General features: G+C 46.0%; 2 non-coding genes and 1 pseudogene across 2 annotated transcripts; 1 reads left to right on the forward strand and 2 right to left on the reverse strand.

Moving 5' to 3' along the window:
* Positions 1-524: 524 nt before the first annotated feature.
* LOC148630564 (U1 spliceosomal RNA) lies at positions 525-665 on the reverse strand (annotated as a pseudogene).
* A 635-nt stretch (positions 666-1,300) lies between these two features.
* Positions 1,301-1,373, reverse strand: trnar-acg (transfer RNA arginine (anticodon ACG)). The gene has a single exon. It is a non-coding gene; the product is annotated as a tRNA-Arg (tRNA).
* Positions 1,374-2,973: 1,600 nt separating this feature from the next.
* trnas-gcu (transfer RNA serine (anticodon GCU)) lies at positions 2,974-3,055 on the forward strand. The gene has a single exon. It is a non-coding gene; the product is annotated as a tRNA-Ser (tRNA).
* The last annotated feature ends 1,143 nt before the right edge of the window (positions 3,056-4,198 follow it).

Below are 4,198 nucleotides of genomic sequence, written 5' to 3' on the forward strand. Positions count from 1 at the left end.
GGCATGTGTGTGACCCATATTCAAAAAAAAAAACCCGTCTGTAAAACGAATATCGAAGCTGCCTCTAAATCTGCAAATGAAGATGAGTCGATAAACCACTCGTTTTTCGTATAACTAGACATATATTCATTTGTTACCGATTTCATTCATTGAGCACGGATACAATAGAGGTACAGCCATTCACTGTTTGACATGTCTGCACTGGTACAGAACCCAGCAATCAGAAAACGGGTGAAACTGTCTTTAGACTCAGCATACAGTACCGAGGCCCCCCATGACCAAATAAAGGCTAACCTCGATAATCAGCCTAAAGAACGCAGACTACAGCAAAACGACTGACTTTGAAAAGGGAATGAACGTCCGGAAGGAGTAGTGGAACTAGCTTGAGATGCTTCTCCGGACCCCTAACTAAAAGCCAGCGAGAACCAGCAGCGGCGTCCACTCCTGTTGAACCGGGATCCTTCCGCAGCCACGCAGCTCGTGGTGTCCTAACCCTCCCGTATCTGATTTTGGACCAAGCACATCAGGGGAGAGCGCGAACCCAGTCCCCCACTACCAGAAATTATGCAGTCGAGATTCCCACATTTGGGGAATTCGCAGGGGTCAGCACAGCCGGAGTGCAACGGCCGAGCCTCGCCCTGGGTGAACCGATTCGATTTCGATTTTTAAGAACTTTATTTTCTTTTCACAAAAAAATACAGGACATCACAAATCAGAAAGCTTTACATTAATATACATACTTAAAACAGTATATATGATCACATCTCATTACATTTTGACACGGTAACAGTTACATAGCAACAATTTTCTTTTTTTCTGGTGCAAATCACATTCTTTACTTAAACATGATAATGTTTTTCACAGTTTCTTGAGATATTGACCTATGCTCTCTATTTCCCGTTGACTAATTACAACTGAGTGTCGCATGAGCAGTTACATAAACTTGTCTGGTATATTTGAACACAAGTGCCGTTCTTCAATTAAAACTAACAGTACATTGTCAGGGACATTCAGTTCTATACAAACAAGAGACAGACAAGAGAATATTTCTACCGTTCATGTGGACTACGTGTTGACTTACTGATCGGAATAATTGAAAAGTTCGGGCTCATAGCCGATGCAGTGCGTGCTAATTAGAACAGCAACGCTGAGCTCTCAGCACCGTACTGAGCCCAGGTGTTTTTCTAAAGCTGTCAGGTGCAGTTCATTTACATGAAGGAAATCTCTTACTGGGTACGATTACAATGCAGTAAGTAGCACAGACTACTTAGGGAGTAGCCCGATGCGTTTAAAAACGACCCGAGCCAGGCAGGAGTCGAACCTGCAATCTCCTGATCCGTAGTCAGACGCGTTATCCATTGCGCCACTGGCCCCGGTGTGACACTGCAGGACTGTAACCCAGTGAGATCAGCACTGCAACTAGTAAACTATTACCCCCGGTCCATTCTTTACCAAAAGTGAGAAACACCTGTTTTCTACATTTTGTCTGTTTTAAAACCATATCTTCTGTCTTTTGCACTGATATTCTGATTCATTTCGATTTCAAAGAAAAAAAAAACATTATCTTCCAAAGCATCATAAAATTGTCCCTTCTTCCAGACTCTACTTCTCTCTTGTAGTAGTACAGCAGACCTTTCCAGGTGAGCAGGTCACAGAGTCCGAAATGAGCTTCCTCCATCAAGCAAAGTACCTGAACATGACTCTGTCTTCATAAAAGTGCCCCTGTAATAAAGAAATTAAATCCGAAATCAAGAGGGCAGTTGCCTACTGAAGTTCAAGAAGTCATCAATTTTAACCTAGCAACACATTAAAGGCTGCATCTATACAAGTACGATTCTAGAAATGCTCACCAGATTACGTTTTAAGAAGGAACTGCGCCTCAGGTTCCGCCGAGATCTTAACTCGGATGGCAGGATTCAGAGTCCGGAGTGCGGACTGATGGCGCACGGAGGGTCCACATACTGTGGATCCCTCAGTGATCTTCCGCGTGTTCAAACAGCCAGCGTGTGACTCCCCTGTCCCCGTGACCTCATTGCTCTGCTCTCGCCTCTGTGCAGCCGAGCCCGACTCATGGTAAAGTGGAAAAAAATATGCCCTCAACGTGAGATTGACTCTGGAGTGAGGATAGACGTTACCTTTTTATCGTTGAACAGGATGTATGTGATGTGGCGACTAGGTTCAATTTTGTATCCTCTTTAAAAGATTAAGGACTGGGGTGAGCGTGATTTACCACCCTTTCAGCTAAGAACCCGACGTGCGCACCGTTTAAGCTGCATAGACTCGGTCGTTTAACTCTTCTCCATTAGAAGGGTTAAGGTTAAAGAAAAAAACATTGCTGACTTCTTTTTTGCCAGCCACGAGTGCTGATTAGCAAGGTTTGTATTTCATGTTTTGCAAGTTGCATCCATTATAAGAAAAACAAGTTGTTCAAGACAGGAAATGAATGCTTGCATTTAATTAAGTCTAGCCGTAGGCGGTTGTCCATAATGACCAGTTCTGTTCGAGAAGACAGAACAAAAAAGGCACCGCTGGGATTCGGAGCCAGGGTCTCCTGTTTACTAGACAGGCACCTTAAGCAACTAAGCCACGGCGCCCCAGGAGAGCTGTCCTTTGACAGCCACTTGGACACACCACTCAGACACATCTGCATTCGGTGTGTGCTCCGCCTGCTCGCTGAGCAAGTTGCCACCTTTACATATAATAGCAACATCAACACCAAGAGAAAGGGTGACAAATGGCTTTTATCTGGAACTTTTCATGTCCAAGGAGCTCAATGTGCTTTCTGTGTACAACAGGGCCACTGAACTCCACACTGGCCACTGAACCACAGCAGTGGCTTGCTGGCTTGACATCTCCCAAGGAAAATGTTGAAATCGCACGTGGAACAGGAAAATGACCCTCGAGTACGGGGGAAAAAAAAGAAAAAGATCATCTGGAGCGCGCCAACCCATGTCCGGACAGCGCAGATCCCTCGACGAGGTGGCCGAGTGGTTAAGGCGATGGACTGCTAATCCATTGTGCTCTGCACGCATGGGTTCGAATCCCATTCTCGTCGCGCTCCATGTCTGACACGTGTGCCCGTTCGGCGTTGGCCCTCCTGTCGTTTGCTCCGGTTCTAGAGCCGTGCGTTTTCTAGCGGTGGCTGAACATGGTATAGTAGGCTAACGTCGGTATCGAGCAGTAACAGTAACGGTATTTACGTGTCGCTGCTGCCAAGTGGCTCTGGGTTGAGACCGCGTTTTCACTTACTTGCAACGCAAACGGAGAAAGTGATTTTTGACAGTCTCTCGAGAGACCGCGCTAGGTGTTTAGGGATAGACTTTGTCAGTTCCCCCTGGGATGGTGGCCTCTCAAATAGTTTGTGATTCCTTATACAGTAGAAGCCTGCTTCGTGGCTTAAATCCAAGCTAAGGAAACGAGTTAGAGGTCTGATGCAGAACTGCGAATTCAATGAAGGGGAACACTACAGTACATTGCACTGTATGTGTGAGGAAAGCTGCCCCCTTCAGTCCCTTGTCGACCGAACAGAGGACTGTAAAGGATACCGCCAAGAAACTTAAGGATGCTGGTTGGAATCCAGCTCCAAAGAAGCCCCTTTGGGTGTTATGTCATCAAAAAGTAAGAACAGCGAATCTCCCTTTGATCAAAAGCGCAACAGAGCTGTTTTCTGTGGAGCAGGTTTCAGACCCGTAGACCTGTTTTATTTGTAGGGCAGGGCGCATTCCCAAACGCGAATCTCCTGTTTTAGAAATGCTTTGGGCGGCGTGAAGTGAAAATAAGAAGTGGGCTCCAGATGCACATGGAAGCAATCAAGTGTTTCATCCGAGCTGTTTCAAAGACTGCCCAAGAGCTTTCCTTTCACAGAGGCGCAACGATTAATGATGGGGGTGCACCCTTCAATGCGCCTTACGACTCTAGGGAGTGATTGAGACGATTCGTAGCGTGTGCTCATTTCTCTCTATTCCCCGTGTCGCAGTGGTAGGATGACGTAAATTACTGCTTCGACACGTAACGGCATTATAATCACGTGCAGGAGCTGAGGGCTTTAGTTTTGTTTCGTTTTCCATGGCGTTCGTAAGCGCGCAAATCAAAGGCAAGTCCTGCGTCTAACACGAAAGTAAATGCTTTTGAAAGTGCAGTGTGGTGCAGCTTGTAAAATCCTTGTCCACATTTGTGGTTTGTTGATGTTTGTTCTGTC

The sequence above is a fragment of the Lepisosteus platostomus genome, unplaced genomic scaffold (assembly GCF_059453375.1).
Source record: "Lepisosteus platostomus isolate fLepPlt1 unplaced genomic scaffold, fLepPlt1.hap1 Scaffold_95_H1, whole genome shotgun sequence".
In the NCBI taxonomy this organism is placed as follows: domain Eukaryota; kingdom Metazoa; phylum Chordata; class Actinopteri; order Semionotiformes; family Lepisosteidae; genus Lepisosteus; species Lepisosteus platostomus.